This window comes from Lathamus discolor, chromosome 4 (assembly GCF_037157495.1).
Source record: "Lathamus discolor isolate bLatDis1 chromosome 4, bLatDis1.hap1, whole genome shotgun sequence".
NCBI classification, from domain to species: Eukaryota; Metazoa; Chordata; class Aves; order Psittaciformes; family Psittacidae; genus Lathamus; species Lathamus discolor.
This window is the reverse complement of record NC_088887.1, coordinates 99,226,508-99,253,572: the sequence shown is the minus strand read 5'-3', so window position 1 is coordinate 99,253,572 and position 27,065 is coordinate 99,226,508.

Sequence of the window (27,065 nt, the reverse complement as noted above, 5' to 3'; positions counted from 1 at the left end):
AAGGATGGGTAAAACAGTGATTTCAGCTTCCAGGGGAGCAGACATACAGTGATACCCAGACTTTTCCTCCCATTTTCCTGGAGCAGCTTCAACCACAGGTAGTCTCAGAGCCATTCTCAGGAGTGCACCTAGAATGAGGAGCCAGCTAGATCAGTAAAGCAAGAAATCTTTGATCCAGATTGTCCCCTTTCTTATGATCACAGGTCAAATAAGTCTGCTCACTGAACAGAGCCTTGTATTCCAGTGCTCCTGTGCCCTGGACATCATGGCAGAGAGGAGCATCTTTGAGTCACTCTGCCCTCCACATGCAGTTCATCATGACACGCCTTCCTTTGTACATAGTTCAACAAATTTCACAGCTTCTCTAGAGAGATGAGCATATGCAGTATTTATCAAGGTTAACGAGCTTACAGTGTTCAGCATTGCTAAGATGGTGGTTTAATGCAGATTTAGAAGAACTTATTTTAAATCTGGAATATAATTTCACACTGCATCTATGCATTGTTGTTGTACTGTTGGATGATAATAATTTAATTCACTATAGCTTTTCACATAGGGAGACTTTCAGTAATGAAGCCGAAAAGCATGGACAGATCTTGCCTAGGTTTGTATGAGCCCAGGGGAGAATGAGTCCCTGTGTTAGCTTCAAGAGCTGAACTGGGACAGAGTCCCAGCAGCAAAGCCCTGGAGAGCTGGATTTGCTCTTCCAGCTGCCACCAGGCATATGGGAGATGAGGTAACAGTGATGGCTTTATGGGAGTCCCATCTTGCCTTGCAATAGTCATGCATCCACATATACATATATGTTCCAAACTTCAGCAGCAAATGAGCCTGGGTTTCCAAAGCTTATCTGGTGAAAGCAAAATGGGCAGCAGGATTGTGACACTTTGCTATTCCTGCAGTCTTCTGTCCTGGACACCTGTTTGTCTTGACTGCCAAAAGCTTGCTCTGAGTATGGACCACCTCTGACCAGTGCGATAGGTGTATTTATTAGCATAGCATAGATTTACTCTTGATGTTGTTGCACCCATGACAGAAAAGTCCATATGACTGTTCAAGGTGAGGGTTGACTTACTAAATAGCAGCTCTTCAGAGGAGGACCTGTGATCCTAGTGGACCCTAAATTGAATATGTCAGCAGTGTACCCTTGCGGATGTGGATGCATACATAGCAAAAGAGGAGCACAGCTAGCAGACCAAGGGAAGAGACTACTCCTCTCTACCTGGCACTGGTGAGATTGTGTATCAATTACTGTGTCCAGTTGAGGGATCCCAGTTCAAGAAAGATATTTAAAAGCTGGAGCAAGTTCAGCTGAGGGCTGCTAAGATAGCCAGGGGGATGAGATTAGACTCGAGAAGATAAAACTAAGGGCTATTTTCCTAACCTGAAAGGGAATTGCACAGAAGATGGAGCCAGACAACTCTCTGGGTACACAAAGAAAGATGAAAACCAAGTTGCATCAAAGGAAATTCTGATTAGACACAAGGAAAAATTTCCAGTGAGGGTGATCAAACACTAAAACAGGTTGCTCAAAAGCCCACAAAATCTTTGTCTTTGTAGATATTCAAAACTTGACCAGACAGGGCCCTGAACCAGCTGACTGAACTTTGAAGAGAGCCCTGGGGGTGAGGATAAAAGAGGTCAGCCTGAGTGACTTCCAGAGGCCACTTCAGCCTCCATTCTTGCCTGAGTCTATGGGTTTTTTCTCTTTCCGATGTCCTGGATACACTTGTGTGCTCTGTACTATGGACCAGTGTATATTTAGGCAAGCCGAGTGCAAACATCTTGGAAAGCAGCATTCCCACAGTGCAAGACAGAAAAAGCCTCATTCATTTCTACAAGAAGCTCTCCAGTGTATGGAGGAAGGGGAAGCTTATGTCATCCTCTCCCTCATCCTCTTCACTGTAGCTCTCTGGCACAGTCTAACACTTATATGTGGAGTTTCAAGGCAATGGGCAAACTTGTACTTATTTATCCTAGAAAGGTCACTTCAGACGTGTCTGGATTCTGGGAGGTCCAGCCATGACTCAGTCTTCCAACTTAGCTGATTTAGGTAGCAAGGAGCCAACTGCATTGCTCATGTTCACACATCCAGCATGAGTCAGTAGCTTGGCTTAAAGTTGTAACTGCAAACCCCTGGCTGCCAGAGCTTTAGTCTGTCACCTGGTGCCTCCTTTTTGGTTTAATTTGACCCTGGTCCTAACTTGGTGCTCTGAGAAACCAGCTGTAGCAATGTGACCTCTTATACCTTAAACCTGCACGATCCCAGCGGCTGAAGAAACAACCAATCGGCAGCAGATATCCCAGGCACATAGGTGTCTGTCCAGAGTGTCTGTCTGGGCAGAGTGTCTGCCCAGAGTGCACTGCAAGCCCATTCTCCATCATGTCCTCAGCACTGGGCTAGCTTGCAGGGAATGCATATGAGCCAGCATCCCTCACTGCTGGGATGCAGTAGGCATCCCCGGTACAGGAAAGAGTGATTGCTGTATCATCTAGGAGCAGGTCCAGGCAGGTCTGGCAAGCTTGGTCCAAGCAGAAAGTGCTGGCTTGAAGAGAGCAGTCACATCCCAGATGTGACTCCACTGAAATTTCCCGATAAAGACTTTATTCATACAGTCCTTCCACTGTGCTTTGTAACAGACCAAGTACATCCTGAGCACAGCCCTTCAAGACATGCTTGCTTGCACAGCCTTGCAGAATGCGTTGGGCATGTTGTTTTGAGCCATTATCTGGGGGCATTTGATTTATCTAGTCAGTTACAATTTTAGGATGAATTAATGCTCATACCCGTGAGAAACAACCTGAAACCATGTTTTCATCAAGTCAAGCTACACTTCTCCTGAAGTAGAAGATCACTGTGATTTCATTTGTCCAGTCTTGGAGCTTTTGAAAACAGATGTTACATATTTAACATTTGTTAACATTATGTGGCCAAACTTTCCTGTGTCCCTTTCTGATTCTTTCTGAGCACTTGGGAAGGAGGGATTGCACTGCAGTGCTAACTGGGGATAAGTTCAGGATTATGTTTCTGGGGAAGCATAACTGCCGCTAACCCGCACTGGCCTGAATGAGGTTGAGAAGTCATTTCACTGGAATCATCCCTGTGTTTAGCCAGTATTGCTCTGTCCACAATGGGTAAACGAAATGATAAGTGGCTAGAAAAGCCTTGCTTTGAGTTTTGTTTTACAATCCAAACCCACAACAATGGTCACATGCAGTTTCTGTGTCTTCTAGTTTAGGAAAATAAATTGGCAGATTGACACAATGAACATGAAACCAGCAGCTATATTCTTCCTTTATGATTTTTCTTTTAAAATAGACTGTCAGAAGGGATGACCCAGGCTTCCAAATCTTCCATTTACTAAGTTTAGTTGACTTTTAACCAGATCACAGAGTCTATAACCCTCTGTTAAATCATGCTCCTTCTGCACAGGCTGTCTCCTGTTATGAATGGCTGGTCCCCCTGATGATTAAACAATGAATATTTTTTTTTTCCATAGGCTGTGCAATTGCTGTAGTGCAATGGAAAGAATGGAATAAAATGGAGCGATGACTCAGTGCTTGGAAGGCTGCAGAGAAGAGGGGTGTACGAGAAATGATGAATATATTGGGTATTTCTGTGCAGAAATTCAGTTTTTAAATACACACTTAGCCAATACAATTAATTAAAAGATAAAGTGCTTAAGTACTTGACTAATCTAACTGGGACAAGGGAATAAAGCAGTTTATATTTCTCTAGCAGTATGCAAGTCAAAACAGCAGTATCTACCACTATAGATAAATGCCTTGGCAGAATTTCTGTGATAACCTTGATTCCTAAGGCTTTCTAAGTCAGCTCTTTTCTGTAGCACATAGTCAGCTGATCCCTCTGATACTTTTAATCCAAAATCCATTTTTAATTCATTCATCTCTCATTTCTAAGAACTACCAGTAACATTTTTCCTCAGGTATATATGCATAATTCCCATTGATTTTCATGGCAGCTGGTGATTATGGAACTTAGAACAATTTGGTCCCGTTTATTTAAAAAAAATAGATAAATGACTCTTTCCTCTGAAAAGACTGTGTCGAGATGAGGCTTCCCAAAAACCTGCTTTGTTCATGGAATTTCATTCTCAAAGTTGAAAACTTTTCTGAATTAAGGAGACAGCTACGGGCAGAAGCCCTTAACTTATTGTCTGACGTTATTACTAAAGAAATGAGCACTTGACTCAGAAATTTTTCCCAAACTGCATAAAACCAAAAGGTCCCCAAGGAAGCATCTGTCAGTCATTTTCCCTTCTATAGAGCCATAACTAGAGTTGGTGCCTTTGCAGCACCAGATGAGAGCTAAGCCAGTGACAGAGACCCGGGGCAACCGTCAGAAGATGACGACGATGGGTTCAAACCAAGAAAAAAACAAGCTGCTGACTAACCCAGAATGAATCAAATTAAAGCAGAAATACCGTGTGAGTCTGTGAGGAGACAGATTAAATATCAGTAAATACTCACCTAAAAAGAAAAAAAGAATGTTAACTTCATCTGTTGTCTTAAAGTCATCCACCCATGAAAAGCTACTTGCTGCATGCATAGCTAGAGCTCTGAGTGATGTCCTCCTCCTCTGTCATTCCATGAGACATTGTGAGCCTGAGCTTGGAAACTTTGCTTGGCTTATTCAAATGCCTTACATGTGCCCATACAAAAGTCCTTGTGTACCTAGCCTGTGGTTTGTGGCGTGGAGCTGAGCACACTGCCATGCTAGCTTCACTGTGAACCTCAGGCTAAGCTTTGTGCAGCCACAGGAGCAGACAGACAGTGAAGGGCAGAGGAAGAGTATAATCAGTAAAGGGCATGGAGGAGAGATTATTTCAAACAGCTCACTGATTAGCCCACTTGTGGTGGTGACCAACAGATCCTGTATCACACTCCCTTTGGTAGGGCTGTCTGTTACCTGGCTTGAGAAGTTATCCTCAATGCATTCCAGGAGTCTCCTGGATTGCCTAAATCTCATCATGCTACTTTTCCATCAAATGTTCAGGTGATCGAAGTTCCTCAGCAGGATGAGAGCCAGAGGGTGCAATGCTCCTATAGCTGGAATAAGAAGACTTTGTCAGTATGGTCCTTTTGATAGAGCAGCCTGTAGTAGATACCAACTAGAAGGTTCCCTTTATTGCCTTGGTTTCTAATTCTTACCTATAAGCTCTCAACTTGCTTGTGGCTATTCTTTGGAGACAGCTCTACACATTCTATGCATTTCCTGATGAAGAGGGCAATTTTTCCAACCCCTTTCTTTGCCTGTTCCTTCTGAACTGCCTGTAGGTATCAGTAGCCAATACTCCAGTCGTAAAGTTTGTCCCACCAAGTTTCAATAATGGCAGCTAGGTCCCAGCTTGCTAGCATCATAGTGGCTTCCAGCTCCTTCTATTTGTTGCCCATGATGCATGCATTGGTGTAGTGGCAATTCAGCTGGACTGTTGGCCATGTCACCTTTTTAGAGGACCCCCCTTAATTCCTTTGAGGTATTTCACTGGTGTTTACCTGTTGGCTTCTAGTACCTCAGGAGCCCCTGGCTCATTTACATAAGACTTCAAGTATGCCCCAGTGTAGCCAGTATGCCTCAGAGCTGAGGGCCCTCACTAGCACCCTGTTCCTCTAACTTTGGCATGTCATCGCAGAGCTTGCTATGGGCAAGCCTGATATTATCCCTGTTCCCCTTGAAGTCTAGTTTAAATTTATGTCAATGAGCCCCACTAGCTAGTGAGCAAAGGCTCTCTTCCCCCTTCGAGAAAGGTGTATCCCATCTGATGCCTGCAGGCGTCTTGCTCTGTGGGCCAACTCATTGTCAAAAAACCCCAAACTGTGGCAGTGACACCAGCCACAGAGCCATGTAATAATAGACTGGATCTGTCTGTTTCTTCCAGTGTTACTGCCTGCAACTGGAAGAATAGAGTTGAAAATAATCTGTGCTCCAGATTCCCCTAGCAACCATCCTAAGGCTCAGAAGTCTCTTTTGATCACCACCGGACTATAAGTTGCAGATTCATCACCACCCACATTAAAGAGCAGCAATGGGTAATAGCCCAAGAGCTGTTCCGAGCTAGGAAGTTTCTTAGTGATGTCCTTAACTCAGGCCCCAGGGAGGCAGCAAATGAATGTGTCTAGATATGTTTGCATGGGTGGGATGTCTACTTTAACTCACTTGCGGAGCAGAAGATAGTTTGATAATATTTTTCATTGTTCATACTGAGGTTTAGGGCTTGGAAAAGGTTTGGTATTGAGTTTGCCAACCAGTGAATCTATTTAAAGGAAGCAGCATTTATTAATCTTCCAGCTACGAGAACACTTCTGCAATCTTTTGGCCCTGGGTTGGCATTGCTGTTGAGGTAGTATCTGCAAGCACTTTGAATAATACTAAACCACTGATTGGTCATACGCACTCTTTATATTCATAGTGACTTCAATGAGATGTTCTGCATGCTGTATTTGTATTTGTCATGTGTCTCTTTTATTGGGAACTAGGACTGTGACATGATGGAGGAAGGCTTTTAACTCTGATATTGGGAACAGCCTGCTACATACCTCCGTCCCAGGAAACTAGTTAGAAGAAAAGAGTTATGGTTTAGAGGAACTGGGTGATTTATAGTTGTAGCTGTTTACTTTTTCTTTGCATAAGCCCTTGTGAAGTGCACTATAAAAAGGCACAGGGAAAGTCAGTTTTTAGAGGAGAGTATTTGGAACAGGACTGCATGTTTGGAAGGAGCAGTTACTAGCATCTGTATGGCCATTGCCAAAGTTTTCTAGGATGTTACGAATTGCCAGCCATTCCCATCTGGGATGGAGGAATAGGAAGGGTGGGTGAGACTGAAATAGAATTGCTGCTCTTGACTACAAAGTCCCACCAAAATACATGCTTGAGGAAGTGGCCAAGGCTGCACAGACATCAAAGGGGCAGGAGTCCTTCCTCCTCTGCAGTTTTAGATGTTTTCAGACTGGCTCATATAAATGTTGGCAGTATTGCAGCCTTTGACAGTGCTACCAGTGGCATCTTTCATTTTTTCATTACAAGCATGAACATTACCAATAAATGTATAGTGACTGGAGAGCCTCTCAATATAGGAAGAGGTTTATCTGCCTTCTTACTGAATGACACACACTTATCTTTTCATTTCACTGTGGTGCATTACAAACTCTGTTTTAATGGTACTGATGCACTGATCAATCCAGATTGGTCTCTATAGCAAGCTTTGTCTTCCTTGCTACTTACTTGTCTTTCTCATGACTTACCTGTTAGTCAGTGCTTGGCTTAGTCACAATTCTTGCCAGCAGTGATTTTAGATAACTCCAAACCACTGGCAAAGATTCTGAAAAAAAAAAAAAACCCCAACAAAACAACATTCCTTTGCACAGAAATCTTCTTCTGTGCTCTGGCTCCAAGACCATTTCTTGTCCATCTTTCTGGGGGAAGATCTTAAGAAGCTTTAAAATAAGATAAAATCATAGTTATTAATCCTGACCCTAAACCAATTTTCCAGGATCTGATTCTGAAAATGTCAAAAGGAAATAGGGAAGCTTCAGATCTTAGGTCAGAATTTTGCTCTAGTGACCTAGACAAACCTGTATGGAGATCTTTCAGTTTGTATGATTGGAAAAAGGAAAAGCCAAAAGCCCCGCCATTCTTCCTTGTGATCTCTGAGCTAACGTACAAGAAGGCCAATCTCAGTCTGGTCCTCAGGAGGCTCTCACAGAACATTTTCAAACTCTTTGAGATTATTTAAAAAAAAAAAAAGGGAATAGAACTGAGAGACATAGGTATAAAAATGAAATGAAAATTATTTCCTAGGCTAGCATCTTCTGAGATAATACAGGGAATGATACTGGTGATATTAACACCTACAATTTGGTCATTTCATGTGTTAATCTTGTTAACATGCTATTTTCCCCTCAACTTCAGTTAATTAAAAAAGGCCTATCTGACCTGACAATGGTCTCCATGGTGCTTGTAATCACACTTTCCTAAACCCTGACATGCTGCTGTTTGTTATCACATTTTCTTGGGTTTCCTGTTGTTTTTCAAGTCATTTTTCACAACTGAATAAGAGATGACAGGAGATAACATGCCAAACAAGTTTTGTGAGTTTTTGCTTTGAAAGTAACAGTGGAGAGAAAGCCATTGCTCAGTAAGATTGCTGGGCAAGGGCTTCAGATAAGCATTTAACTGACAAAACACAGGCTGATGGAGAGCAAAGCTGCCTGCAAATGTATAGACCGAGCTACAGATGTCGTATCTTTCAAAAAGCAAGCAAAATCCTTCCAGTGATCTTCTGTTCCTTTAATTGAACATAGTAAGAAGTGACTTTCCAGTTTGGGTCCTGATGTTTTTGCTTGTGTCACTGTTTATAAAACAAATCAAACAAAAAGTAAGGGAAAGGACCTCTCTGTTAACCCTCACAGCCTTGCAGTTTTTCCTTGACTGATTACGAAGTTCTTTCCAAACACTAATTAATCATGTTAAAGGGACACATATACTGATATTCTGTCAATTTTCAATGCCAAATATCTTTGCTGCCAGCAGGCAAGAAGAATTTAGCGAATGGAAGATATTATATACAGAAATAATTCAGCTGGTAAAATGATGAGCAAGGAAAAACTGAGACCCACTAAGTGGAGTTAAAAAGAAAGACAGACATGAGTAATTTTGCATGGTGTCCAAAAGATTTCAGGTAGCATTGTGGCTGAAATATTTTGATTATACAATAGATAAGTCCCCACCTGAAACAAAATTAAACTCTTATGAACTGGTCAGAAGAGAGGAGAACTGATTATAAGTCATGTGGAAATTACCAGTGTAAAAATTCTTAAACTACACAGCGAAAAGCAACATAATGGGCTAGCTTTTAATGGGGTAGCTTTAGCACTTGATCAGTATCTGAGATGTCCTGCACACCCACAAAACTATTAAGCCATAAGAAAATTTGGGTTGGAAAGGGCATCTGGAGGTCCTCTCGTCCAAACCCCCACTCAGAGCCCATCCAGTTACAGCATGTTGTTCAGGGCCTTGTCTGGCAGAGTTTTTAATATCTCCAAAAATGGAGATGCCAGTACCTCTCCAGTACTTGCTCCAATATTTCACCATCCTCATGGTGAAAAAAAATGTTTCTGAAATCATGATTGGAATTTCTGGTTTTGCAGTTTGTGTCTGCTGCCTCTTGTCAGATTGCAGTACACATCTGAGAAGAGTTTCTCTCTGTCATCTTCTCTGCTTCATACCATTATGCAGCTGTGGTCAGAAGTGAGATCCTCTAACCTTTCTCTTCTTCAGGGTGAACAAGTCCAACTCCCCCTCCTGCTCCTCATATACACACATACTTCTTCCAGATATCTGTTTTCTCAGTTGACTAGCGCATAACTTACACTCCTGAATCAGATATCTAAACACCAAGAGAATGAACCTGGGAAGCTGAGAGAGGGCAAAATCAACGAATGGTCTTTGACCATAATTTGAGACTTGTGACCAAAACCTGTTTCAGAAGCCCCAGGGTAGAAGAATGACCAACCCAGAAGAATGCTGTATTTCATGGTGGCAACTGCAGAGGTTCTAGACAAGCTGAAGGAACTCATACAAAATAATTTTGTTTAGCAGGCAAGGCTTCTGCCTTCTTAGCAGGGTTGCTCACTCTTGGATCATTTTGTTGGCTCCAGAGGGTCAAGGTGGGCAGCAATGAAATGGCTTAACTTTGAAAGAGAAATTCTAGCTAACAGACTTTGTGGTAACAGCAATAAGATACAGCTTCGGTCTCTATAAAGGTGTGTATCCAGAAAGTTGCACTTGACAGCCCTGAGGACTGGAACCTTTCCTTTTCATTGACAATACAAGCTGTCGCTGGTGAAGTATGAAGCAGCTTGAGGTGCGATGGAACGCTAGGTATCTGCTTGACTGAAGATCAGCCGAATGAAAGAGAATTAAACTTCTGACAAAGCTGGAATAAAAATATGTAATGGGAAGAATGGCTTAGGGGAACAAATCAAAGTATTTCCTTCTGACCTTGGTAACTTTCTCATAAATAGGAAACAAACTGCAGAACTGAAACCAGTGGCTCACCGTACTGAGATGTGCTCTACCAAATGACTGTGTACACTTTTCATTATGTGACCAGAGGATCAGACTGGTCTTATGGTGGGATCATTTCGAGAAGAGGAAATGAACACTGTTGAAAACACCCCATGGTTATTGCAACACAGCTGTGACCCAGAGAACAAGAGGCTGCTGATCAGCCTCGGGGTGAGGTAATGGGGTTAGGCAATAGCCAGATTATGCAGTACATTTTTTTTTTATTTTGAGTGAAAACTAATATACAGACCAGTGTGATTTCTCTCTGTCCATCTTTCAGTCCCTGAAAAATGATTCATGTGATGCATCAAGTGAGGAGACGGGGGGAACGTGACACCAAAGACAGATTTGCCTGTGACTCCAAAGAGCTGCTCAAAGCTCTGCGGAGGGAGCCTCGGTTCAGGCATACGGCAAGCAGTCACTAAAGGTAGGGGGGTGTGCATTGTTTTGACCTAATACAAATTAGAATGGATCCTCCCAGCAGCAATTTAGCCTATTTAAATGAAGCAGGGATTACAAGTTAGTAAAACCATACAGGTCTCCAGGACCTGAGGTGTTTCAAGGTCCACAATTAACTCAGTTCAAAACTTGCTCCCAAACAAATGATTGACTAAAATTTCCAAGACTCCAGACTCGGAGCTTTTCTGCACAGGAAAATTTCATAGCAGACATTTGGGTCCAACATGATCAAAAGTGCAATGTCCTTGCTCTTCCCACAACTTCAGAGAAGCTCTGCAAAGCAACTAGTTTATGTACATTTTCACTTCTTAAAAACGGTTAACTGAGTTCACTTTACTGCATCATATCCTGTGTTTTTTTCAATCACAATGAGCACTGACCATCCTTATGCACAATGTTTTATCTGGGCTTGCATGGGGACAGCGGAAGGAAGAGATTCTCCTTTTTTTGAAGTGGGTGAGATACAGCAAGAGTGATTTAAAAGGAGAAAATCTGGTGCAAAGAGAGAACTGCTTGTGCCTCCACTCTTGGTGGAGTTTTGAGTCATTCATGCAGTGCAGTAGCTAGGGAGCCTGAGTGACTCATGCACGTTGCTAACTACGGAGAATAAATATATTTTCTGAAACATTCAAGCATTACTCACATTTTTACTTAGTATCAGCTGATTCTAGTAGCCTTATTCCACCTTTTGGGATTTAGTACAATGGGTTATATAAAAGACAAATTGGGCTCAAACTCCCTTTAAACTGATGTGCTAAATATGGCATCAGGCACCTTGTTTAGATGATGAAGTATTTTGACTGCCCTCAGTTCAGCATGAAAGTTATTATCTTAAACAAGGAGGAGCTGGGAAAATTGTAAAACTCATGTTACAGCTGACTTCAAAAGCTCTTGGTATCTATCTTAACTCCTGTGTTGTGACTTTCATCCCAAAGTTTTCTCAAATGTTGAACCAACTGGTAAACAGATTGTATCCAAGGATTTATTGCCCACTCTTGAACTGGTACAATTTCTAGGGACTTCAGTACTCAAAATCATGGGATCACAGGAAAACACCGAGTCTTTTCTAGGCTGAGTTCTTCAGGTTCCTCTCATTCACCATGTGGTCTAACCATCTGGCAAGCTTGGTGACCCTACGCTGGAATTGCTCCACTATGCCCATGCCTTTCAAGTATGGGAAAGCCCAAAATCAGACACAGTATGTGGCCCAGGTATGGTCCCACAAGTGCTGAGTAAAGGGCAGTGATAACTTCCCTTGACTCTGGCTATGCTTTTGCTAACAGAGCCCAGCCCAGCATTTACCTGGTCCTTGCCACTAGGGTCCATGCTGCTTAAGAGTACCCAGCGGTGACATGATGTGGGTCAGTACCACTGCACAATACAAAGATCTACATATGTCAGGATATCTATATATGGTCATGCACAATGTCATCTACTTCATGGAAAACTGGAGATTATTTGGTAGATCCCTGGAGTAAGACCAGAAGTCTGACATCATTAAGTTCTTGATTTATTAGGTAAAAATGAGTCATTTCAGTTTTAGAGAAAAGTGAAATTATGCAAACCCTTTTTGCAAATAATTTTGAGGTCAGTGGAAAAACGCTGTGTAAGACCTAGACGTTATTTTGCATTGGCTATTTATCAATGTCTGATGCTATTTTCTGCTGCTTCTTCTAAAACCCCTGACAGCCCTTCTCAGAGATGGGACATTGACCTCAGACTGGAGAGGTCCAAGATTTCCAGTGCTGAGAGACTGAAATATTTCACCAGAGACCACTGAGAGTTTTCCAGTGCCCCCCCATGACCCATGCTCTAGGAAGGCAAGAACATTTTCCTGCAGTTGGATGAGGAAGAATCAGAGGTGCTCATCTGGTGAAGATCAGAAAAACATGGATTTATCTCTTCTGATGGCCTAACAGAACACACAAGGAAATACAGACATTGATATGGATACAGCAAGCTTGATCTGGCTCTGCAATGTACTAGGGTAAGTCAGATGTATATCACCAAGGCTAACATTGCATTTAAGCCTAATCCCAACTGACGATGCATTTGCTTAAATGTGATCCCTTTTCCTAATAAATAAAGAAATGGATTTATTGAGTATAATTAATAATTTCTAATTGATTGGGCTCCTTTTAAAGTCTGGCTGACGTTTACTGAAACCAGCAGGTGTCTGTGGGTTGCTCCATCCTCAGATATCCAGTGTTCAGGACCGTCACAGGGGAGACATGGGCAATGCTCGGGTTTAGTCAGGCATGTTGTAGAGTGTGCATACCTCAGATAGAGACAGATGGTTGTTTGCTCTCTAGACATATGTAGGTTAATTCCCTAGAGGAACGTACGTATCTTTATCTGATTGCGCTTCAGGGGAAATTTTGTAGAACAACTTCAATGGGAATTGTGGGAAGCTCTCCAAAGTCAGGTAACAGTTTTCTGTGGGCTGAGATGTTTAGCATTAGGCAATGCAGTTTGAAACTCTTAGCCAAGAGGTATGGCAGTGCTATTGCAAAAGGACTTGAAGATTTTGTAAGATAATTGTTAGGAAATCTATCAAGAATAGGACAGAAAATGATATTATGTTACTAAGAAATGAGTAGTGTAATTGCTAATGCAGGATCAGTTCTGTTCTCCCATCTCAGAGATAGAAAACATCCAGGGGAAGACAATCAGTTTCTTGACTTAAAGAGGTAAAGCAGACCAGGAGTCTCTACTCTGGGATACAGGCAGCTGAAGGTCTATAGAGGCCTATACAGCCTTTTGGGGGTCTATTGAATTTGGGATATAGAGAAGCTGAAGAAAGTAGAGATTTGTTGCTATTTCTGATGGTATAAGAACTAGAGGGACTCCTGCCATCAGCAGGTTTGGCACAAACAAAAGAAGGTACTTTTTCACAAAGTACCTATAAAATGATGGAACTGATTGCCATGGTAATTGCGAAGGTGGAAAACATACAGGTATTCAAGGCAGACTGAATAAATTACCCCTGACTGTGATTATTAAGCATGACATTGCAGACACAATATCCTGGTCAGGAAATCCCCCAAGCCCTTGTGGTGGGTTGTCCCTAGCTGGATGTGAGGTGCCCACTAAAGCTGCTCTGTCACTACCCTCCTCAGCTGGACAGGGGAGAGAAAATACAATGAAAGGCTTGTGGGTTGAGATAAGGGAGAGATCACTCACCAACCACCATTATGAGCAAAACAGACTAGACTTGGGAAAGTGAGTTTAATTTATCCAGTATGGGCTTCCCATAGGGTCACAGCCTCCTTCAGGCATCCCTCTTCTCCAGCATGGGGTCCTCCATGGGTTGCAGGTGGAAATCTGCTCCACTGTGGACCTCCATGGGCTGCAGGGGGACAGCCTGCACCATCATGGACTGCACCACGGGCTGCAGGGGAATCTCTGCTGTGGTGCCTGGAACACTTCTTCCTCTCCTTCTGCGCTGACCTTGGTGCCTGCAGAGCTGTTGCTCTTATGTATTTGCGCTCCTCTCTTCTCTAGGTGCTGCTGCACAGGTTTTTACCCCTCTTCTTCTTAAATGCATTATCACAGAGATGTTACCACTGTCACTGATGGGAAAGGAGGTGGAACTATGTTGGGATGCTTGCTACTCATAATGATGAACTCCTTTCACCCACAACATACACGATCCCTGTGCGCGTGCTCATCTGCCACAGATGCATGCTCTAAAGCCATAAGTGAAGGCAAACCTGGGGGTTTGCTGGGGGAAGAACTGAGAGCACCGGGATGTGAAAAGCCACAGCAGTGTGGTGGTGTGCTGGAGTCTGCTGCTGGTTGGGTGACACAACAGGGCTACCTGAGATGTGGCCAAAACTTCCAGGGCTGCAGCTGCACCCCCGGGCAGACGTACCATTGTACGGAGTCCTGCAGGTGGTGGGACATGCTAAAGGAAAGACCACCTTAGGAGTGCTCCTTAGGGCACTCTGGAGAGAACGAGCCTCGCCGATGTGAAGGGAGACCCCAGTCACGCACCCATACTAGCCCTCATCTACTACCCATAAAGGAAGCTCATATCTATTTACATGGCTTGGGGAAAATCAAGTTATCTGAGGATGTTCAACACCCTATCCTGCTCAGATGACCAGCATTGGTGTCCTACCATGGATGTCTCTGGCACAGGAGACCCGTAGTGCAAGGGCAAATAAAACTAAAACAAGAGGCAATATAGGCCCACTGCTGAACGAAGTGGGTACCCTGGAGACAGAGGATATAAAGAAGGCAGAGGTGCTGAATGCCTTCTTTGCCTCTGTCTTTACTCCTGCAGACTCTCCCCGAGGGCCCCGGATTTCTATAGCCCCAGGAGTCAGGACAAAGGAGGAGTTTGCTTTGGTAGATGAGGATTGGGTTAGGGATCAGCTATGCAAACTGGACATCTGTAAATCGATGGGTCCGGATGCAATGCACCCACGGGTGCTGAGGGAGCTGGCGGAGGTCATTGCTAGGCCACTTTCCATCATCTTTGGTAAGTCGTGGGAAACGGGCGAGGTGCCTGAGGATTGGCGGATGGCAAAGGTCACACCAATCTATAAGAAGGGCAAGAAGGAGGACCCGGGTAATTATAGACCGGTCAGCCTTACCTCCATCCCTGGAAAGATGATGGAACAACTTATTCTTGACTCCATCACTAGGCATATCAAGGATGAGGGGGTCATTAAGAACAGCCAACATGGTTTTATGAGGGGGAAGTCGTGTATGACCAACCTTATAGCCTTCTATGAGGAAGTGACTAGGTGGAGGGATGATGGTAGAGCGGTAGATGTGGTTTTTCTTGATTTCAGTAAGGCATTTGATACTGTCTCCCACAGCATCCTCATAGATAAGCTGAGGAAGTGTGGGCTTGACGATCAAGTAGTGAGGTGGATCGAGAACTGGTTGAAAGGAAGAAGGCAGAGAGTTGTGGTCAATGGCGCAGAATCTAGCTGGAGGTCTGTGACTAGTGGAGTTCCTCAGGGGTCGGTGCTGGGACCGGTGCTGTTTAATATTTTCATCAATGACCTGGATGAGGGAACTGAGTGCACCCTCAGCAAGTTTGCTGATGACACAAAACTGGGAGGAGTGGCTGACACACCAGAGGACTGTGCTGCCATTCAGCGAGACCTGGACAGGCTGGAGAGTTGGGCGGGGAGAAACTGGATGAAATTTAACAAGGGCAAGTGTAGAGTCTTGCATCTGGGGAAGAACAGCCCCATGTACCAGTACAGGTTGGGGGGTGACCTGCTGGAAAGTAGCGAAGGGGAAAGGGACCTGGGGGTCCTGGTGGATAGGAGGATGACCATGAGCCAGCAATGTGCTCTTGTGGCCAAGAAGGCAAATGGCATCTTAGGGTGCATTAGAAAGGGAGTGGTTAGTAGGTCAAGAGAGGTTCTCCTCCCCCTCTACTCAGCCTTGGTGAGGCCGCATCTAGAATATTGCGTCCAGTTCTGGGCCCCTCTGTTCAAGAAGGACAGGGAATTGCTTGAAGGAGTCCAGCGCAGAGCCACAAAGATGATTAAGGGAGTGGAACATCTCCCTTATGAGGAGAGGCTGAGGGAGCTGGGTCTCTTTAGCTTGGAGAAGAGGAGACTGAGGGGTGACCTCATCAATGTTTACAAATATGTGAAGGGTAGGTGTCAGGATGATGGAGCTAGGCTTTTTTCAGTGATATCCAGTGATAGGACAAGGGGCAATGGGTGTAAACTGGAACATAGGAAGTTCCACGTTAACATCAGGAAGAACTTCTTTACTGTAAGAGTGACAGAGCACTGGAACAGGTTGCCCAGGGGGGTTGTGGAGTCTCCTACACTGGAGATATTCAAGGCCCGCCTGGACAAGTTCCTGTGTGATGTACTGTAGGTTACCCTGCTCTTGCAGGGGGGTTGGACTAGATGATCTTTTTAGGTCCCTTCCAACCCTTGGGATTCTGTGATTCTGTGACCCACACTGTCCTCCTATCCTCGCCTCTTCTGCAAAACGCCCTTGATGGCAATGGCACAAGGTGACCTCTACTCATGACTGACCCTGTGGGAAGCTATGCCGTGCAGTGTGACAAGCCCCAGCCGCCCCAGTGATGGGATGCTGCTCAGGCTCTCACAGCTGCATGGGGCAGAGCTGCCAGCTTCAAAACAATGTCTTACCTCTTCATCCATCTCTTTTACCTTCCTCCTGCCTCTGCCCCAGCTCATCCCTCTGCTAAGCAGGGTTGGACATAACCACAGTGGGGACCTGGGAAAGAAGCTGTGTGATGGTCCAGGCTTTGTGTTGTCAAACATCACCAGGTGCACCCTGTAAGGGGTCCTGTGCAGGAGAAGGAGGGCATCTCCTTGTCACTCCCAGCCTCTCCATCATAAGCTTTTACTTCAGAGTGGAAATTCTGAAGCACACACTGCCATTTCCTATTACTCTGTGCACAACTTGGCACAATAAGGCCTCTGTGGTGGGTGTCCAGGAGCTACTATAACTCTCTGTATACACCCTATACCCTATACCCTATTCAGGAGGAATCACTGGGGAATTAACTCTGCTGGATTCAGCCTGCTGCTGTGCTGCACGAATAATCATGGGAAAAAATTGTATTCATTCAGCAATGTGTAGGAATGTTTAAATTATAAAACCCACTTTCATTTAGGTAAATGGGATAAAACAAAAAAAAAATCATCATTCATGTTCTATAGTCTGAGATCCTTAATTTGCTCTAAATGAAAAGGTTGCTGTCAGTTTCGGTTCAGTCTAGAAAGATGAATAATTTGCTTGATCACTTGAGAAACAGGAGATCATGTTCCCCAGTAGTTTGTTATTATATTTCAGCAATAGTGTTCTCATCCAAGGTTAGCTGGAGTTACAGCACTGACAAAGCACAATGCTGCTCTATCTCTGGCTTTATGTCCTTTGATCGCTGCTGCTGAAGCAGAAGACATCCTGACTGTAAGACACAAAAATATGCAGGAACCATTAAGAAAAAGCTTTCTCTTGCCAGCCCACCTGCTTGTGGAGGAAGATGGTTTGGAGCTTTGAGACATGGCTGGGGATGGCACGGAAGGGGTGGATGGCAGTGGGGGACACTGGTGGTGCCTGCCGATGAGACGCACCTCTTCCTTGCACCTGCCCTGAGCAGGATTTGTCCAACGGCTCCCTTCATGTTAGGCGTAAATGCAATAGGCTGCAGGTCCTCTCCTCCTAAGGTAACCCTTTAAATGCATTTGGACCTGTTCCACCCCAAAAGCACTACCTGACTCCTGAAAGAGCTGGGGGTGACCACTCCATGCCCTGTCTGCAAGCAAGAACTACAGGGACAGTGCTGAGGCCCGCTTGGCATGTTGTGTGCTAGAGGCAGACACAACATGCCCTGATTTAGGGTGAAATGGCCTTTCCCCTGCATATTGTGTGGCCAGCCTGGCATTTACAGCTGGGGAGGGGCAACGATACCAACCGGCTACAAAACATTGGCAAACCCAGACATTGACCTGCTCCTGCTGGCGATCACCACACTGGCCTCTCTGAGAGCTCCTCGCACCCAGGTGATAACAGCCCCACACATCGCTGCAGCCTCTCCCTGTCTCCTCCATCCTGTCACGCAGCCACGAGTCAGTCTGGGAAAGGTCACAGGTTTCTTTCTCCTCAAGACCTGCTCTCGGCTGCTGCATCTGTCCCACCTCCTGCTGCTGGCGCTGCTGCTGCTCCCCTTACTCATGCTCCTGGAACACTGAAGTGGAAAAGTAGCTCTTTGGTTTTTGATGGGAGCCGCCAGTTTCTAGGATGCACGTGCAATGCTCTTCCTGATCACAAGCAGTCACTGTGGCTTGGGAAGAACTGCTGCTTCAGTCCTGGGCACTTTATTCACTAGGAGAGAATTTGTATGAAACCCTCAAGCTCTAAGCAAATCTGGGTTTGTATCTTCTGTAGCAGGTCCAGACTGGTGTTGCTGGTGTGGCCACAAGCTCAAGAAACTTTGAAACCCTCAGGGCTTCCCTCACCATGTTCTCCTTCATGGCACATCCTCTTCAGTCCCCTCAAGTGGCTCCCTTGAAAGTCCTCTACTAAAACAGCACCTACTTGTCATACCTGAACACTGGACCAGGAATTTGTCATGGGACCATGAAATCCTTTCTTCATACTTATATTTTAAACAATCCACCCCACATCTCACAAAGCTGAAGCCACCACACTGTGCCCTCGAACTAAAACATTGGACATCTCAGGTGTGATTCATCACACCAAATTCAGGCAGATGTCTGGCATCCCAAGCTTCTTTTAGAGCTGGCTGGTGGCATCAGGCCTGTGTAGAGAGTGTTTCATGTGACATGTACATTGTACCTTAGGAAGTGAGGACTGCTCTGGAGGTATCTTTTTCTTCTCTTGTAATGCTTTAATTAGAGTAAATTAATCCCTCTGCTCCTGCTCCTATATTGCCTCTTCACCATTTTCTTCTCATTTTCATTGCATTTCCTCCATCTGCAGTGCCCTGACGTGTTAACTGGTGAGCTTTTCACAGCACAGACTTTATTTGTATTTTTACAGCTCCAGCTAGAGAAGCTCCTTTAACCTGCCCCTTTCTCTCCAAAGGCTGCTGCAAAACAAACTGCTGCAGAGTGTTAGGGGGAAAGCAAGGTCCAGCTGCTGTTGCGTGTGGCCAAAGGTGCCTTACTTGATCCACGCTGAAATACAGGCAAGTGCAGCTTGTGCACATACTATACAGCGTGTGTCTGACATGCAGTGTTTTCAGACAGCCTGCACTCTGATCCTGGGGCTGCCTCCTCCAGGCAGCAACATCAGGACTGTTAGGCAGCACTAACACATCAGCTCTGCTGTTGCTGTGGGATTCAGGCAAGGTGATGACTGTTGCATGAAAAACTGCCTCTCCTCTCAAGGAGCCAAATAAAGAATGATGAGAAAAGTCGTTGCACAAGCTAGTACTTCCCAGCATACACAAAATATTTTCTGCTGCTCGGCTCGCTGCTGGTTCACCTTCAGCCCCACTTTTCATTTAAGCCATCTTGCCACAGCCAAGGAGTTTTTTGAGTAGTGAAGTAGTCTTTTTCTAAGTCCAGCACCATGCAGAACAGGACCCCGCTGCAGAGCAAATGGTTTGTGAACTGTTATACTAGTAATAGTATCAGGACCAGAGATAATGAAAAGATGCAAACCATTGAAGTTAGTGAGTCAGGGCTTCAGAAACATGGGTGGTAATCCAGCCTTGGCTTCCTGAGCACAGTGTCTGAGAGGTTTTACACAAACACAAAGAAGCGTCATTCGCATATATTGAGACCAACAAGACTTTTGCAGTCTGTGTTTCCTGAACATTAGTTTTAGCTCTTCTATATCTGGTATAATAATGACTTCATCACTTTCCTTTTACCTTAAAATTCATTGGGCACAGTCTAAGTTCTTGTTTCAATTAAGTTGTCCAAGAAAGTAATACAAATTCAAGTTGGAAATTAAGAGGATGTTTTCAGTGACCAGATAAATAAAAGGTAACTCAAGCTTTCCATTGAGTAGGTGGAATGAAAGAGCAAGCTATCCTTGAGGATGGTGTATGAAAGAAAGAACACAATGCAATTGCCTGAGATAGCCCAGGCATCCTTTTAGGACCTATGATTCACATGACATTTGTGCCTTAGTCTCAGCTTCTCAAATGTCTGTCTCCTACTGTTATTATTTTTAGCTCGGTTTGCTAAAGAAACAAGGCTGATGTGATGAGGCTGCCCATCTGCCTGGCTGTCTACCGTCTCCATCTGTCCCTTCTCCCAAAACCCCTGTGAACCTGCTGGCCTGTTTCAGTCCAGTCTGATGGCAGGATGGAGGTCTCAGGGTGAATTATCCTACATGTATCATGAAAATCGGCTGCTTCTCAGGGAAGGACCAACACAGCTCTTGGTGGAGGGAAGCACAGGGTGAATCCAGCTGTTGGTACGCTGTCCATGGCAGCAGCCAGGCAGGTGGTGGACATGCACTCACTCATCAGGCAATCTGGACACAAGATACTGAAACAACATGTGCTGTCTCTTGCCTGTGGGAGGATGTCCTAAAGGACACAGGGCAGCTGGACTATTGCCATGCAAAGGCAAGGGGATGAAGGATGCAGTTCTCTGGATAAGCCAGCTTTCCCCGTGTCTGCACTTCACCGAGAAACACCTGCATCTGTAACCCTGGGTAACTCTCCAGGTTAAGCTGGATTCAGCTGTCAATATGTGGCTGATTTCATGTGTTAACCACCTCCTGGTGTGAGCTACTTCAGACACAGATTTGATGTGACTTCTGAAGCTGTGCGTGCCTGTGTTTATACCATGCACCTACTAGAGTGTGAGAGGAGAGCAAGGCCTCTTTGTGGAGTTCTGCTGTGTGTGCAGGAGCACAATGCCGCAACCCCAGATTGCCAGACGTGCCGACTCAATCCATTGTCCATCTTCACACATTGCTGAGGCAGCATTTAAGTGTGCAAACAGATGATATAGTCTGTCAGGGAATGGTGCTTAGGTTCACCTGCTGGGGCTGCTCAACCTCTAATATTAACTGCATGACTTTACAGGAATGAGACCGCCTTGTGCAACAGTCATGGCTCTGAAATTTCCTGAGACTCTGCGTCCTCCCTCTACCAGACTCTCTTACTCTTCAATTTTTTTATAAGCTGAATAATCAGGACAAAGCTACATCTCCTTTCCTGCAGGGCATTTCCTTCCTTCTCAGATCTTTCCACAGTGCATCATGCACACCTCGCCTTTTTGCAGGTCCAAAGGATGTAATCCTGCTCAGGTTCTCCAAAGATCCCCATGTGACTGGCAGCTGATGAAAGATCTTGTCTTTTCATTTTCATACTTCCTTTCTTCAAGCAAAGTGACTCAACAGCCTCTGCAGATCCGCAGCTTCCCTGCCAAATGGAGTGTATTTCATTCCCATGCCTTTTCAAACTTACCAAAATAAAGTCCACGTGCTTAACAAGGAAAGCAGCGCAGGGTTTCAAACTGGCAAGGATGCCTGTGGCCAAGACAGGACCCAGGGAGGGAGCTGCCAGAGGGAGACAGCTTGTGTCCTGCTGCTTCTGTTAGGATCCCACTCTGCAAACTTCCTACTTAGTGTTCCGATGCCTAAATTTCAAATGTGGCCACATGATCTGCTTGTCTATAAGCAAAAGACTTGCCCTGTTTCAGAATGAGTTACAGTCATGAATTCACCCTTGGCTAAATTGTATGTTTATTCGTAGTATGAAATTAGGAACTCTGCTCCTGCAGAGAAAATCATTACCCACGTCAGTGCCCCAGAAGGGGAGGGCCTAAGGAGAGAGAAGCACAGACATCACAGAAAAAGTCTAATGTGCTCGTTATGAATAAGATATCCAGCCCAGCTTTAGTCATGGAGCAGAATAGCTGCAAACAACATTGGAGGCTTGCTTTATGAGGCATTGGACTGATACTTCCCCCCTCACCCTGCCACAAGAGTTTTGTTTTAGGATATAAAAGTGAGGAGAAAACACTAAAAAGTCAGGGGGGAATGGAAGGAGCCTATGCAGCACAGGTGTCAGTTTCCCATGCAATATGGAGCGGAAAAGCAGTTTTGCCATGGCCTGACCTTGCTAAATCTTCACTTCCATTCCCAGATGTGGGCTTTGCTGGCTGTCAGAAATGAGCTGCTTGGAGAGGCCCAGGGAGCCTGATGCTCCAAGACAAGGGGAAGGGCAAGGCTGGCTCTGTGTGTCCTTTCACTAAGGGGGGTCAGGCATGGGAAGTACCAGCCTGCCACGGGGCTGAGGATTCCCTTGTGCTGGGGATGTCTTCAGCAGTTTTCTTCCTGGAACTACAGCCATGTGTTACATCCGCAGGGACACTAAAGCCCCTTGCTTTACGTGAAAGGCTGAAGGCGAATGTGTAACCTGTTAGGGAGCAGCCAGATAGAGGTGAGTCTGACATATCTCCAAGCCTCCAGGTCCAGCTAGTGGTAAGGTTGAGCCTGTATTTCCCATAGGCGCACACACAGGCACACATATAAAACACACATATACCCACGGCTGGACATACGGATTTACACAGATAGATATGACTAGCACTTATGTAAAGACAAAAGCACCAGCTGAGCAGGATGACGGTCCGTCAGTGGAAATTATACATACACATAGGCAGGATGTGAACCCTGCAGAAGCCGGTCTTAAACACCCAGCCTACCCAGTGGCTGCCCCTGGATCCCAGTCTGCCCAGTGGCCAGCACCTGAGCATGTGAGTCCCCATGGCAGCAGCTCCTGTCCCTCCCATGGTGGCACCCCAGGCACATCTCCTCTGACCCTGCTCCCACTTCAGCTGCTGCACTCAGGCCCCACAGAACCGCGGACACTGGGTGCACCCTCTCCCACCTTTGGTTCCTCCTTGTTTCTGGGCTCCCCCAGCTGCAGTGGTGCCTGCAGGCTCCCTGAGTGTCTGCTATAATGGCTCTGGTGGTGGGCCTGGGAGGTGTGGAGCAGGGGATGGCTTGCCAGAAGTTACCTCGTATTGCTGGGCTCTTGCAAGGAGCATGCCTCCTGGTGCAATGACGCTCAATGTAAATATTTAGCCTAATGTAAGATCCTCAGTTAATAAAAACTGCTTTGGATTTTCTGGCTGACACAAGGGACACTTAACCCTCCCTTCCGCTTCCAAGGGTCATAGCTATTTCAATGGCAAAATGGTTTTAAAAATACCCCAGAGCTGTCTCCACTGCACACAAGCCTCTTAGCACCGCTACAAGCACTGTCCCAGCACTAAGCAGCATTCAGCCTTTGCCTCAGAACTGTGTGGTTTGTGGTGTCTCTTCCCAAAAGCAACTACATCTGGGTGACGGTGAAGGCTTGGGGCACCTCCAAACACCTGAGTCACCCCTGTTGTTCCTCAAAGGACAAGTAAGAGAGTACCATCCCTTTCTGGCTCTTCTTCCAAATTGCCATTTGTTCTATGGTAGTCTCCTTTATTGTACATGAAACAGTAACGAGCTTTGGTAAATTACTTTAGTAATCAAACTCATATTTTAGTTTATGATTTAATGTGGCAACTATTACATGCAAAAAGAGAATTTCCCCAACTGTTTAACAGTATGAAGGACAAACACTTACTTTTCCAGTCCATTATTTGGTAGGTTTCTGGTGAGCAATTTTCTCACGAGTTATGGTGAGATAATAGCTGGAGCAGAGCCTTGGGTCAGCAGCAACCAAATAGCAATGTCCTTCAGTGTTTGCTTGGCAGCACTGGCTGGCCTAAAGTCTTTTCTTATCAACAGAGAGCTGTAGCAATACATTGAGAAGTGTCTGAAAACAGAACTTGGAGGTGAAATAAAAGCCAGTGCTACCAGCCTCTCTGTAGCACCATTAACTTGCCTGGGTTACATCAGTAAAGCTCTGCTGCAGCTTTCAGCCAGGCCTAAGGAAATCTATTGCTGTTTTGTTTTTTTTTGCTGTCCTCACATCAAGACGACTCAAACACAGCTTTTGCGTGGAGCTGAAAGCCCATAAGGACTTATGTACGTAAACATCCTTGCCTTGGCTGTCCAGTCCCAGTGCTGCCCTTGTAAAGACAGCTCTGTCCTTCTCCTGGAAAATCTCTGTGGGCTTTTGCTGAGCTCCAGTTTCTGATACCAGCATGATTCCACATGTAGGTCAGTTTGGGACCACAGAGAAAGCCAGGAAGGCTTTCCTTGGAGCATACTGCCCAGAGCAGTGGCCATGTGCTCCGAGCTGTGTACCTTCAGCAGTACACTGTACCGGCTGCAGCAGCATCCCCAGACCCAGTTAGTTCATGAAGCCAGCAGCAGTGTCACACTTCCCCCTGCAGATCTAGGAGGAACCAAAGAACCCTTGTTCCCTCCATGCTTGCCTGGCTCCAGACCTTGCACTCAGCTACTGGCTGGAAGAACACAGGGTCAGCTGCTAGTTCAAACATGTTCAGTTGTGCTAGCATCTTTCCTCATGGATTTAGCAGGTCCATAAATCCTATGGCCTATTTGGATGAACACATCACACATGGCTCCAAGCAGGCTAGAAGTGTATCACCTCACCAGTTTCATATTCATCACTCTTGTTGGCAATAGCAATGATGTGACCTGGTCAAAGCCCCACGAATTTCTCTATCAACTCTAGTAGACCTCAGACCAATGGGGCAGGGACCCAGTGATCCACAGCCAGCTTTGCTGCTAAGAGAGATCATTTCACTGTCCCAGTGGTACCACTAACCACCTTGAATCTGTACAAGGGCTTGGATTTATTAAAAGTGCTTAATACAGAGAGGCCCGAAGGGTTTAGTGAGTAGTGAGCATCTCTGGCAGTAAGAAAACCTTTAATCAGAGGTCTAAATCTGAATGTTGGCAACTGTGGCAACAGGGTCCTCTTTCATTGTGCTTCCCATGGGGTAGGTGGAAAAGTGGAGCGCTAGCAGGGCTCCCTGCTTCCATGCAGTGACCAAAGGGATAGTGCTACAGCATGGGCAGGCATCTCTGGCTGTCCCATGGGTATTACTGCAAAGAGCTCATTGGTACTCGCCTTACTGCCGGCACCGCTCCTCAGAGGCTTCTTGCAGGTGCTACACAGATCAGCAGTCCACCTGCATGCCTGCTCCCTGCCTCCCCTTCTCAGTATAGTGACTGCTGTCATGGTCAAAAGCAGAGAGCTGGGTTTTTTTACCTCTCAAATTAGCTGTGAAAATTCATATGAATATTAAGATCTTTAAATATCCAGTACTAATATTCCCTTTTTTTACCAGCAAATCATTTTTTTGCCTTGTTTCAGAAATTGATCATTGCATGTATTGCATCCCTCTTCAGCTTAATATGCAAGGGAAATCCTGTCCGATACCATCAAGGTTTCCTGCGTTTGCACTTTATCTGTTTTATATGAAGGCTTGTGCCTGGATTACAGAAATGATTCCTTACAATTTCCAACAGTGGGAGATGAAATAGGTGAGTAGGTTCAGGACTCTGCTTCCCACCTCCTGCCCTTGTGTACATGCCCACATACATGTCCATGTTACCAGAGCAACTCCCAGGGATGACGAGTCCTGCCACTTGACACTGAGTATTTGTTGAAGCCTTTCTTAGCAACACATAAAGCAAATGCACTCCTGTCTGGCAAGCTGTGAAAAGAGAAGTGTTGCCGTGAGAGAAGGTCTGCATGTTCGAGTGGAGGGTACCAGTACCCACCAAAGGCAACATGCTCTGCCAGACTGAGCAGGGGCAGGGAGATGCCCTGCTGCTCTCCTAGGCAGGGAGATGCCCCGCTGCTCTCCTAGTGCAGGGAGTACCATAACATTTTCCATTGAGGAGCTGATTTTCGAGTAACTGATCTGTAAAATGGGAATAATTCCAGCTCCCATGGCTGTGCTGAAAAGATCCAATAATGTTTTCTCCAGTATTTTCAGTCTCTGGAAGACTCTAGGGATAACCAGGACCTTGCTCTTGGTCTTAGCATGAGCAAATGCAGCGAGACCTTCATCTCTGACTCGGTGTGACCATCTGTGACTCAGCTCTGAAATAGAGTGTTTTTCCACTGATAATTTTATAAGTATAACCTTAAGATGGGCTACATTACATATGAGAACCTAAGGACATTTCTAAACTCCTGTTATTTACTTGTAACATCATGAATCACATCATTGCACAGTGTACATGATATTCCCTGATGATATAATTACAGTGCTCTCTATATACTGTGCTTTCTTAATTCATTGTATTCAACATTCACCTTTTAGCAAAGAGTGTTTTAATTTCCACATGCACTTTACCCAGTTCGAGACTAAGCATGGGAATAGAAAACAAGACTCCTGACAGAACAGCCACGTTGTGCTGGCTGTGTATCTGCTGTGTTTGCTGACCTCCCACTGTAGCCTTTGCCCTCATCCTACATATGAGCAGCACTGGTTGACTACAGTCAGGGAGATGGCTTATTTGAGCTGGACTTTATAATGTGTGACTGCAGCTTGTTCTCAGCCTTATCAGCTGGGGTGTGCTTCCACAGAGAAATACTCTGTGGTTGTTGTGAGTTGCTTGTTCTCAATAGGGGAGGTCTCAAAGCTAAGTGCTGGCACTGCTTGGGTGGGTGAGGAGGCCGGCCAGCCCTCCATCTTACCTCCATCCTCAAAGGCAGATTAGGCCAGAAATTGTGGAGAGTACCAAAAAAACCACATTTCCCCCAGTGCATGCACAGAACGTGTCACTAAAGGACAAGCAGGGGAGGGCAGTGCAGGGGCTCCATGGGGCTGGAGTGTGGATGTCCAAGACAGGGAGAAGCCTGTCATCCCATCTCCAGGCATGGCACAGGCTCCAGCAGGATAAACAGGGTGTGTGCCCAGGTGGATGAGTTTCCATCCTTCCCAAAGGACTGTTCTTAGGCCATTACAATTGGCCTGTATGCTGGTACTTTGTGCACATACTGCTGACCGCAGGCCCCTTCCGCTACTCCCCCACCATTATCTCCAGGTCAGTCCCAACTCATATTTCTGCTGTGAAGCTTACCAGGAAAGAGAAGAACAGCCTTTCCAGGTGCAGGCTGCACAGTCCCTCATCTGCTGCTAGCTCA